The sequence below is a fragment of the Gossypium raimondii genome, chromosome 13, assembly GCF_025698545.1.
Source record: "Gossypium raimondii isolate GPD5lz chromosome 13, ASM2569854v1, whole genome shotgun sequence".
NCBI lineage: Eukaryota > Viridiplantae > Streptophyta > Magnoliopsida > Malvales > Malvaceae > Gossypium > Gossypium raimondii.
The window spans coordinates 39,316,819-39,330,645 of NC_068577.1; positions in this window are offsets into that span (position 1 = coordinate 39,316,819).

Here is a 13,827-nt window from a genome sequence, read left to right on the forward strand (position 1 = left end):
TAAATTTCGCAATTACTTTCACATTCATCAATCTTATAATTATTTAATTTAATATTATAAAAGGAAATATCTATAGTTTTGTTCATCAACATTAACTCGGTATACAACATATATAAGTTATTCATACATAATTTTATTCTTTAAATATACAACATATTCATACATATATGATGTTAGTATATAAATTTAGTACATATTAGAAATTAGCAGAGTCACCATCTGGAGATATTTTATAAAATTATTAATATAAAATATATGAGTTATTTTGGTGGTTTAAAATTTTAATTTAAAAGATACGTGTAAGTTTTTTTAAATAAATTCATTTTTAAAATTTAACTAAATTTGATAGATAAAGATTTTTTTGCCAGTTAAAAGTTTTGGTTAAAATATATAATTATTTTTAAAAGACAAAAATTGATAAAAGACTAAATTATTTGTATATGCTTTCATTTTATAAATATTTATTATTATTGTTGAGTTAACTCATGATACTAAGTCAATCAAATATTTTATTGTAGTGTAGATATTAAGCAGGGGTGTTAATTAGGGAATAGAGGTATCCATGGGCCGGCCTCAACCAAAATCTTAGGCCATTTGTTAGGCTCGGCCCAAAAAATGAGCTTAAAATTTCACTCAAGTCCGGCAGAATAAAAATGCTAAAACCCGGGCCTAACCCGTATTAATTTTTTTATATAATTTCTTTTTAAAATATAATACATCAAAATACTAAGCAACATTAAAATAAATGTTTCCCAACAACTTGAAAATAAATTTAAAAAATATGTATACTTAAACAACACTAAGATAGATGTAACTTAACAAACAAATGCCTCTAAAATAGTAACAAAATTAATAATAAAACAAGAGTTATACAATGTCTAAACAATAACAATAAAATAGTAGTAACATAATAGTGAAATTGTAGCAAAATAGTAATAACACAATAAAATAGCAGCAAATATAGTAAAAAAAGAGTAAGCAAACAATAACAAAAAAAATAGCAGTTCTTCGGCAAATTCGGGAAAAAAAACTTACCTAAGGTCCAGCCCCTTTTCAAAACGAGACTTTTTTTTTATCCAAACCCATTTTTTGAATTTATATTTTTACCTAAATTTTTCCATTTTTTGAGTGGGCCTTCAAACCAAGGTGTATAGATATGTAAGGATAGACAAGAAGCCAAAATTATTTATGGTTACTTTTAGTCAAATCTAAAAATTAACTCATTCAAATAATTTTTTTTTAGCTCTTGATTAAATGGTGAAATTCATTTTTCGTTTTTTTTAAATATTAATAATTCAATTTAAACTATTTTAACATAAATTAGCTTTAATATCTTAAAATTTTATAATTTATTTGAAGCATACATAAAATATTATAAATGATAAAATAATTTTTTACTCAAGGGTGATAAGGGTTTCGTTGGATCAAATTTTTTAAAAATAAATTTGAAGTTGTTTTTGTTAATTTAAATATAAAATAATTAAAAAAAGAATAATTATAAAATAAATGAAAATGAATTATGAAATGAGCGGAATAACTACTTAACCATTTTTATTTGAATCGATTTTGTGAGTAGTGATATTCCAAGAAACGTAAGAATTTGGGGATGGAGGCGTCACTAATTAAGTTATTTGAGGGCAATTACCTTGTTTGAACAATGAATTCCTTTTCCTTTTCACCAATTTCACACATTTTGATCAAAACTTGTTATTTCTCTCTCTCTCTCTCTTTTATTTTAAATTATCTTTATAAAATTGAAGTTAATACTTTAAATTTTGAACCTATTTTTCATATATATTGGAGGCTGGTTATTTGTTTGGATACGATAGATCCCTCAACAAATCGATATTGTTTTGATTGGAGTTTTGTCTCTTGATTCTATAGAGCATTCGAGTGTCTAAGATTGATTAAAGAAGTGATGAGTTCAACAAAATAAGAGCATTTTGTCATATCAGATTGTGTGTGGCGCACAATCACAAAATTTAAAAATGTGGGCATTTCCAGTTCGTAAAGTTTGAACTCATACCCTTATTTAGCATATTATTGAGCATCTATGTTACCACTTGATCGAGGACAACACTTAAATTACTTTTTCAAAAGGAGTAGACTTTACCTCTAACATATATTAATTTAATTATTTAAAGTATTTAAAATTTTAAATGTAATTTTAATTATTTACTTGTTTTAAAATTTAATTAATTAAAAATATTTAGAAGTCATTTAGGATAACTTAGTTAAACGAGAGTAATTTTTATCATTTAATTATTTATTCATTTTCATTTAAAATAATTTAATGAATATTATTTTAAAAGGCATAATGACTTATTTGGCCTTCTAACTTTATAAAAAAATTTAGCCCTCTATTTTATTTTTTTTATCTTTTTAGCCTTTAAACTTGCAATTTTTGTCAAATCAGTCCAAAATAGATGAAAAAGTCAACTTTTAACTTTGCTTAGTGGTATATACGTGGATTGTCATGGGGATGATATGTCAAGATTTAATTAATTTATTTAAAATTTTAAAAACTATAACAAGTTATTTTAAAAAATTAAAATCATTAAAATTATTTTAAAAATAATAAAATTATATTATTTTTTATTTTAAAATTGACAAAAATTCAAGTTCAAGGGCTAAAAGAGGCGAAAAATTAAATGAAGAGCTAAAATGACTTTTTTTATAAAATCGAGGGCCAAAAGGTTATTAAGCTTTTAAAAGTAAATAGATTTAGTGACATGTTTTGTTAAATATAAATTATGTTACATTAATAATAATAATAATAATAATAATAATAATATTATTATTATTATTATTATTATTATTTGAACTCAAGTTGTGGCGTATTGATTAGGTATTCACCTTCCCCAAATATTACCTGAGTTCAAATCACAAATATAGAAACCATTTTTTTGAGAAAACGGGGTCGACTTGGATTTTGAAAATGAAAACGAAAATGGGAGTTGCCACCGATCTTTTATTAAGGTGTGACCGGTTCACTGTTAAAAAATGAATTTGGTCAGCGAAATTTCGAGAAAATAGATTCGGGAATTGATTACACACGAGGAAGGGTTAGCACCCTCGTACGCCCTAAATTGGTACCGAATTGATTGTTTGATATCTTAATGTCAAAACTTTGAAAAGATTTTAAAATACAATCATTTGGTGAGAAAACTTGAATAAACTAAATTGAATGATAAGACGCACTTATCTCGCAGAAATAAATTGCCACACTCAGTGAGCTAGGGTGCAACAATTCAATCTTCGAAATTAAATTCGTCCCCTTTTTTAAGAAAATCATGTGTTTTAAGAAGGTTATTCAATTATTTAAGTCAATCGAGAAATTAAAATCCAGAAAGTTAGGGTTCAATTTCTCGAAATTCCTAAACATCAAACATTACCTTTATTTTAAAATCGAGATAACAAAATATGGTATCCAGTAAGTTAGGATCCATCACTTTAAAGTCTCAAAAGCTTTATTTTAAAGTTGTATGGTTTTACCAAAATAAACACTGGGCTATTCAAATTTGTAGAGAAGAATTGAAGCCCCTTAAGTTAGGGCACAATTCTCTCGAGAGCTATGAACACCAGGAATTTTTGAAAATCATGAAATAAAATGGTTTTGGTACTCTAATGAATCCGGATACTAAAAAAATGCGACGGGATGTTAATGTACGACACGAAACAATAATTAATAGGCTAAAGTATACTAATAATCATCAATAATCAAGAAATACGAATAAATAATATAAAATCTATGCGGGCAATAATATCCAACACACATCATGCAAATACAAATATCAGCATTCAACAACTAAATGAATTAATAGTCAATTTTAAAAGAAATGCCAAGTGAAATAACATAAATAAAATATAATAAATTTTCAACTAAAGAAAAATGAATATTGAAGTACATTAAAAGGGTTAAAATTGAATACTATATGAAATGATAATATAAAATGAATTTTAAAATAAGTATTGTACGAAAAGAAACTCAAAATAATATATAAACTAAATTAAATAAATGATACATACAAAATGAAAAAACTTCATAATGGCCTATGTATGGTAATATATGTACATAGAGCAATATATAAAACTTGAAAATAGTGAAATATACAAAGTAGGTCTTCCAAAAGAAATAAATCATATAGGTATATAAAAGGAAAATATTGGTTTTAAAACATATAAATATATTTTAAAAAACAATTTTAAGGTAAATGATTATAATTACAGGGATCAATTATGTGTATGTGAGGCAAAAATGATTTTAATGAAGTTATATATGTATAGAAAATATATATATGTATAGTTTAAAATTAAATAACATATATTACATATGTATAAATATATACAATAAAAACAGTCTAAAAATAATAGTAAATAATAAAGTAACATATATATATATATATATATATAGGTAAATAGAAATATAATTAAATATAATAATAATAACAATAACAAATGGTAAAAAAATAATGATGGTAAATTAATTAACAAAACAAAATTATTAATCAGGACTAAATTAGAATGAAAACAGAAATTTTGGGGCCAATCCGCAATAAATAAAATGAAGAGGGGTCCGAATTAGGTGCGCGAGAAACAAGGAGGGAGTAAAGCGGAAAATATCCCCGCCCTCCAAAACGCTGCGCTATGAGAAGGACTAAAGTGAAACAACAATAAAATATACGGGGCAAGTTTAGCAAATAAAGGAAAATTGGATTAAAACACCGAAACAAATCAGGAGGACCGATGGTGCAAATATTCCCTCCGAGACCAAAGAGCGCGAGTCTGCCCATGCGCGGGTCGGGTCATTGGGTCAGTGCCAATACGGAACCGTTTTGGAGCCACTGAGGCAAGGCCCAAACGGTACCGTTTTATGCCTAGCATGAATGCCTTATTAACCTATTCAGCAGCCCCTTTTCATTTTAAAGCATGTTGCAAAAAAAAGAAAAAAAAAAGAAACCCTAGGCCCTCTCATGGCTGCGCCGCTCTGCTCATCGATCCATCAAACGGATCTCCGAACCCCTGCTCAAGCTCCGACGGCGACAGAGAGAACAGGGGATTCGACGACGGCTTTAATCAGGTATGGGTTCTAATCACCCCCTTTTTCTCTTTTATTTTATATATGTACTTATATTACGATTAATAACGAAACAGAAAAGAAAGAAAAGCAATAAGAACAGAATGGAAAAGGGAAAAAAGAAAACCTTTTTCTTTTTTGTATTGATTTCGTTTCTTTGATACAGTATGCGTTTTTTTTACAAAGGGTTTCGCTTTTTTTTTATAGCCCCCCATTCGAAATAAAAAAAAAAACAAAATGGAAAAATGCAATCCATTTTTCTTTTATTTTCTCTGCTGCGTTTTTTCATGTGTGTTTTTCGCAGGTACAGAGGCTAGCAGGTGGTGTACGGAGGCGTGGATGTGGCACAGTGTATGTGGAGAGAGGCGTGCTCGTACGGAGGCTCGCGCACGTGTACGAGGGCTCGTCACGTACGGAGGGAGAGCGAAGGGGCTTCACTGCTGCGGCGTTGGGAAGGGCTGCTGCTAGGGTTTTTTTTGATGCCGTGTGTTTTGGTGTTAGGCCGCTTCGTGGTTAGGCTAGGGTCTGGGCAAATTGGGTTTAGATTTTAATGGGCCTTAGTGGGTTAGCATTTAAGCATTTGGGCCACAGTATTGGGTATAAGTTTGGTAGGTTAAAACAATTTGGGCCACGTTGGGCCTATGTATTTGGACTTTAAATATTGAATTTTATTTATTCAACTGAGCCCGGGCAATAATTGGGCATTACAACAAATATAAAAAAATATTTAAAATACATTGTAATGTTATTCTAGTTTCTTTATATATTTCTAATATATTGTTATACCCCTATCTATCGTAAACACGTGGTACCATTACAAGGCACCTGCGACAGGCCCATGGATGACCTTTTGCCTTGCATCACTTGGATAAATCCCCATCTAAAGATCACTTAGATAGTCTCCCATCTTACATCACTTGGTTGGTCACAAGGTGACCGACTCCGGATGTGATCTTGTCCTCCAAGCTACCTGCTTTTAACGGGAACACACTCATCTCCAAGAGGGGATTACCAAGAGACTACTGAGGCATAACAACATTGTACTAACTCAACAAGAAAAATGTTAGAGCAGTACCACATTCAATGACAACTCACATACAACAACCTTACCACTTGGTCACCGCACGGTCACCATGCCTTGAATTTGTGGATGACATGGCATTACTAAACATGAGACCTCCCTCCCTATAAATACCCTGTAGAATGATGAAGAAAGGATCTTTTACCCTTTTAACAACCCTAAGCACTTTGTCTACTTCATCCAACTTCCATTATCCTCAAACCACCTTACTCTTCTCCTATTTCTGTCCTTTTCTGTCTTTAGCTATCAAAGTGAATTGACCTCTTTAATTCTACCACCTTCTCCTCTTTTCTTCACCCTTGTTGATACTTTTATATATATATATATATATATATATATATATATATATACATTTTTTGTCAAAATTCTAATGAATATAAAAGGTTTGTTGTCTACATTAATCAATCCAAACGCTAGCTAAACAGGATGTTTAAATTTTAAATTTTAATGAGAATGTTTTAATCTTAGATATTAATCTCAAATACGAAAATGACTTAACAAATTCAAATATTATAGAGAATCTCAAACCCATTCAATCTCATTTTAAAATTCATGTTTAATCATTTTAAATTAATAATCTCAGTCTTTAAACCGTTCTAACTGCAATTAAGAAGAAAATTAAAAAAAATTCCTTTCCTACTCTCAATTTCGATATTAACTAAATAATTTTTCTAAATAAAATCAATTTAATCTTTGTCAATTTTAAAAGTGAACAATCAAGAATAATTAATCATAATATTGATGCGCTCTATCAAATTTACATAATTTTGATTGGTATAATAACAAATTTACCATTAACTTTTATACATTTTGTTAATTTAGAAAAATAAAAAATTAACCTCATTATTTACACAATCATCAATCTGGTTCTAATTCTAAAAATATATGTAATTGTTAAAAAAAAGAAGAAGGTAAAAGTCCTTTATGGTCTCTCTCAAATTTGATATTGAACAAATTGACAACTCTTAAAAAATGAAATAATCTAATCCTGTCAATTTTAATATTGAGCAACCAAAGACAATTAATCATGATATTAATATTTTCTATCAAATTTACATAAATCTTAAAAAATTCAACAAATTTAACTCTTAATATTTACACATTCTATCAATTTAATCTTGATTTTAAAATCTCCTTGGAAAAAAAACTATAAAAAGTCCAAAAGATAAAAGTATATTGGTGTGGACCGATAAAACCATGGCATGTGGCACAATGTTTATAAAAAAAAATATCAGTTAAAATATCAAAATTTAAATATATATATTAAAAATAAAAAAAATTATTCTTAATTTTAAATATATAAAATTCTAAGAAATAAAATTTAATGAAAAACTAAATTCTAATTTAATTTTCCTTATTTACTCCGAAAGCCATCAGCTTCAACCCAAAATCGATAATCATTTACCTTCAACAACCCTCAATCACCTCACCATCCATCACTAGAATCACGTACAAGGTTTACGATTTTTGGATAAACTACATTCAAAGTAATTAAATTATTAATAAATTTACGTTTTGATCACTTAATTTAAAAAGTTATAAAATTGTCATTGAACTATTCTAAATTTTTTATTTAAGTCAGTCAGTTATTAAAATCATTATTGTATCATATGTGGCATTCTCTATTCGTATTGCATGCATCAATCGAAAGCCTCCTTCCCTTTTTCTTTTACAATTCAACTTTTATTTTCATGAAATAACTTTAAATGTCACGAATTTGTGAACTAAAATCCAAATAGTTTTCTTCTTTGATTTTTGACACTGATTGTGAGATTAACTTGGATCTAAGATATATTTTTCTACTCGTCGATAGGTATTGATCCACCTTACTGATCGTCGAATCGTCGCTTAGAGCTCGCTAGCCGAACTTAAAAAAAAAAAAAACAGCCTAATGCCTTGAACAAAAACTTCTGAATAGTTCAATAACCATTTTGTAACCTTTTAAAGTTAAGTAACTAAACATAAACATATTAATAGTTTAATGACTTCGAATGTATTTTACCTTTTTTATTTGTTTTGTGCATTGTAAATGAGGAACTCCAAAATGTAGAGCTTCATTGCCAAAACAATCCTAAAGACCCATAATATTTTTCTATTTTTATACAGGTTCATTAGTCAAATGGAATTTATAACAGGACTTTTCAAACATACTATTTTGTGTGTCAAATACCATATAATTTGTAGTTTATTATAGTAGTGGATAAAGCGAAAGATGACTCAAAAGTTAATGTAAACATAAAAAACCCTCATGATTCATGCCAGCAACCCAAATCAACGCACAAGGGTTTCATGGTTTACATGAACACCCAAACACACAGTTTCTAATTCTACAAACATTACAACGCACAGATCAAATTTCTTTATCTTTCTGGAAAAATCAATATGCTCAAAATTGAGAATTATGGGAAGGTTTTTGTACATAAAAATGAGGAAATGGAGAAGAGTGAAAGAGGCGTATAATGAGACAAGGTAAAAGGAAAATCTAAAAAGAAGGAAGGATTATAGTCAAACTTAAACTCAATAGATTATGATAAGAAGGATGTTAAATCAGATTACATTAAATGCTAATTAATAATTAATCATAACAAAATGGGGACCATATTAGTGATCAATTAATGCCTTTAAGTTAGGCCGTCAATTTCAACAATTTTAATGGATAAAAATTTATTTGGTTAATTTTGATCACGTAGTAATTTATGTGTATATCACGTCAGAATTTTAATTTAAAAAATAAAAAGTTTTTTAAGTTTTTAAAATTTTAAATTTTTAATAATTTTAATAATTTTAAATTTTAAATTTTAAATTTTTGAATTTTTAAATTTTTAAAAATTAATTATTGACATGACATTTACGTGTATTTCATATCAAAATTTAATAGATGTTAACCTTTTCATCCATTTTGGGAAATTTAACAAAAAATCAAGTTTAAGGGCTAAAAGAGGTGAAAAATTAAATGAGGCTAAAATGTCTTTATTTATAAAGTTGGAGGGCCAAATAAGTCATTACACCTAAAAAATAAGTAATATTTAGACATTGAATTTTGTAATTTTTTGAAGGGTGAGTATTTGGATTGGCAGTGTATTTTTTATGAGTAAATTACACCAACAATCACTCAACTTTGATGCAGCTGACAAAACAGTCACTTTGATTTCAATTCAGTCACTCAACTTTTGAAAAATAACAAATCAGTCCTTTTAACCATTTTTCGTTACAGACTGAAAAGTGACATGACATCCTACTGTGTAAATGGCCCAACTTTAAAACCCTAGCTGTGAAGAAGAGGATAAGAAGAGAAAATTCTAGAGTGGTTCAATAGTAGCATGAGGTTGTGGAAGAACCATGCTCCCAAGGTAACGCAAAACGAGTTGTCACTGAGTTCAACGACTTCTAACCGAGTTCACATGAGAAAGTTGACTTCAAGCATACCCAGGTAAATAATTTACTTTTAAAGAAGTTCCAATAAGTTAAACGGCAGTTTCAGTAGAAACCCAGTGAGTTTGTTGTAACTTAAGTCAAGTCTCTTTAAACTCGTAAGCGAGTTAAGCGATTTAGGTAATTTCCCAGACAAAGAATTATGAGAAAGGTCTAAGGTTTCAAGCGATTTGAGAGTCGTGACTGAGTCAGGAATGGTTGTGAATTGCAGTGACGATGGTGAGGTAAGCTTCATAAAGATCAGTTCCGGTGACGAGAATGGTTGAGAGCTTTTCTTCATAGTATCTGGCCAAATGCACCATCTCATCTCTTCTTAGGTAATATCTATTCGTACCAAATATTTTGGACTTAGAATCTGCCATGGTTTAGAGATAAAACGTTGTGGTTGTTGTTGCTTCCATTTTATTTTTCTGTATGGGGATTTTGTTTTCTTTATTACCTTTTGTCTTAAAATTTTTTTATCAGTTTACTACCATGGTGATGTTTGGTAGGTATCTAATTATGAGTGTTTTTTTGGGTACATATGGTTTGTGTTGAGTATGACTTCTATTTCACTCAAATTTGAGAAATAATCTTTTAGTTAAACTCTATTTATTTGTTTCAATCAAACTCGATTAGTCTAGAATATTTTATTATTATTTGACCTATGGATTTACCCTATAAATAGGCTCTTTTACAACCTTATAAAATATAACCATTATAGATTAGAACTCTTAACACATTTAGAGAATTTTGTGTTTACGTTTTGAGGGTTCTTTATTTTCGGGGTTTAGTTTTTATCTCCATCTTTTGTACTCTTCGTTCTTTTTCCATTATAATAAAATTATCTTTGCTCATGGTTTTTTTATCCTCTTTGGAGGGTTTTTCCACGTTAAATTTGTGTGTTCAATTTCTCAATTTATTTCGCTATTTTTTTACTTTTTGCTTAATTGGGTCGATTCCAACAGTTTGTGTTGAAATGGAAATTCATTTGTCAGTTAATGCATCTTGTTGGTTATACCCATGTGAGGTTTAGACCCATAGTAGTTAATGGATGATGATGATGTTAAAGTTGACCATCATCTCTCTTTCATGGAAAATGAAAAATGGAAATTGCATTTTTTTTAAATAAGCATATTCGTGTTAGGAAAAAAGAAGAAGAAACAGATCACCAAATTTGAAAACAGAGATTGTTGGGATGGAGAAGAATAAGCATAAGCATATTAGGCCATTTACGCAAAAAGTAAAAATATTGGGCCATTTATTTAAAAAAAAAGAAAAAAAGGAGGAAGAAAATAGTCACTCAACATTGCCTCGTCCAACGTGAGAAGTAAACTGGTTACATCAGTTAGTTAATTGGCCAAGTCAACGGTCCTGTTAAGCCTGTGACAGAAAATGTTAATGGGTGATTGATTTGTCACTTTTCGATAACGTTAGAGACTAATTTGTTATTTTTCGAAAGTTGAGTGACTGAATTGAAATCAAAATGATTGTTTTGTCAACTACATCAAAGTTGAGTGACTGTTAGTGTAATATACCCTTTTCTTATTCCTCAAGTAGCTTTAGAATTTTGATGTGTCTCTTTTTTTTTAAATATTTATTTTTTTAATATTTTACTATAACTCTGTAGGACACTTGTCAACCTCTTGACCTTACTTGTGGAGTTTAGAAACTTCACTAGCAGTGTACGAAATAATTTTCTTTTTTTTTTCAAAATTGGCATTTGAATTTTTTTGTCCATATTAGTCTTGAAATTTAACAATTTTTTTCAATTTGATCCTTAAATTTGAATTCAATTATGGTATTATCTATATTTAAAAAATATAAAATCTAGAAAATACAAAATTATTAAAACTTATAAAAGAAAATTTTAAAATGTCAAAATGTTTCATGTCATGATGTGACACAATCTCGAAGTATCATGTCATCACATTTTAACAGAATCTAAGTTTAGATACCAAATTGAGAAAAATTGCCAAGTTCTTAGACTAATGTGGATGAAAAAACCTCTAAAGACCAAGGTCAAAAAAAGTTTCCAAATTCAAGGATTAGGTAACACCCCTCTCTCGTCCTAGCATACGATACAATAGGAGGTGCTACTAAAGCACTTTCGTGATAAGAATATTTGATTTATTTAAGAAATTAAACTTTAAATTTTTTTATAAAATTATAGAAAATAGATAAATTCAATTTTAGAATTTTAAAAACCATATTGAAATCTTTTAGAATAAATTTGTATGTGTCCAAGACCAAATATGAGCTTCACAGGGCTCAAAATCATCAAAGTAATGCAAAGGCCATAATCTGACACCGTGGTATCGGTCCAAGAGGAGAAGTATCAATATTTCTCCTTGTTATTATAGGTTTTTGGAAATCTGTCTCACTTGTTGCAGTACTACAAGGGTCAAGTATTGAAACCACGACCCCTAGAGCTAAAAAATTGACTTAAAACTTAATTGTTTCAAGTTGAACTTAGAGGACTCAAAAATCAAGTTTAAAACATCAAAAACTACTCTCGAAATGCCTCCAAACATAGTAAACAGAAACCATGCTTAAAGAACGACCATAAACATGCATAACACATTCATAACCATGCTTAGATTAAATCGTTATTTGTCAAAACATTCATAAAACAAGGCTAGCATATCAAGCAATTTATAGTACCATTCAAAATGAGTTTTATGCTAAAAAAATCAAAGCTCATAATAAGTGAGAGATATGGGCATGCATGCAAGAGAATATTCAAACATCTCGTAGTTAAAAGTATCAAGTGAGCCTCCTAGCTTAACAAAACATGGACAAATTCTCAAATACCATATAACATATGAAATCAACATATTTATACATGTAGACACCCTAGTACATGCCACAAACTATAAATATGCTACTTTCGTACTTTAGATGGTATTGATGATTGTGTAATGTACGGTTCGAGTAGGGCTTCGGAATCCATGAGTCGATAATATTTCATAAAAACAACAACATAGAAGCATTAAACATATAATGTTAAGTAAGTTCAAATGGAATTCACTATACTTACCTTATCTAGAAGTGAGCTTACCAAATACCATAAGAACATTAATAATAACCTTAATAACATTAAAAGATACAAGGCAAGTTAGGCATGGAGGTGCAACCATATCAAATGTTGTAAACTATATTTCACATGTGACTTATTATACATAATTGACCTCATTTAAAACATATTACAAGTACTTTCATGGAAATGAAAAATACATGTAAAGGAAACAATTTCACATTAAAGTTCATATCGCAACCAATTCATATACATTTTTATTAATAAATTTTTTATCAGTATAAAGCTTTTTCACCCAATTCAACCTCGATAAAATGAACTCGGACACACGAGAAACCACCACCACACTAAGAGCACATAAGTTTAGGGCTCGAAAGCGTCATATACATCCCTTAATCGCACCAAAGTATTCTTCAAAAATACGATGTACATCTGATGATTTGCAAAAAATGTCAAATTATCAAATGACATGATAAATGTTTAACTCTATATCAAACTCGTACAAAAATGTCCATATGACCCTAAGTGACATTTTAACCGTATCCTAACCTTTCTATCAAGTTCATCAGGGCACATATATTGAGTGAAATTTTATGTTCCTTTTTTTTTTTCATTTGTTTATATGCAATAAATCTCACATTGCTACCACATATAATTTGATTTTTATGTCACATAGCTAATACCAAGGAGATGAGAGACCACAAGGCAAAATAGAAGCAAATGTTGCTCACTGGTTGTCTAATGTTTAAACTAATACTAAATAGTATTATGTGGTCGGACCGTAATATGAAAAGACAACTTATATTAGTAGACGAACCTAAACATGTCCTTAGTCTAATAAAAAATGAACAAACCGATTGAAAGACTAATATACTGTCTATCAAGTCCAATTGCGAAAATGCTTTATCTTGGGCATCAAAGTGGCTGACTCCCACAAGATAGAAACATAGATGTGACTGATTGGACTGATAGTACATCGAACAGGACCCAAAAAGAGTACATCTTGAATTCATTTATGGATTTATTCACTTGTGACATTCAAAATGTGACATACCTAAATCCTGAGTGAATTATGGACTATGTATGCGTGACTCGTATACTTTGATGTAAGTAAAAGACTAAGTTCAAATAGATAAGGAATCGAAAGTTGGTACATTGGGTATACGACTTCTTCAGTATGTAGCGTCATTCTTAACAGTGGAATTCATAGCCCAAAACATG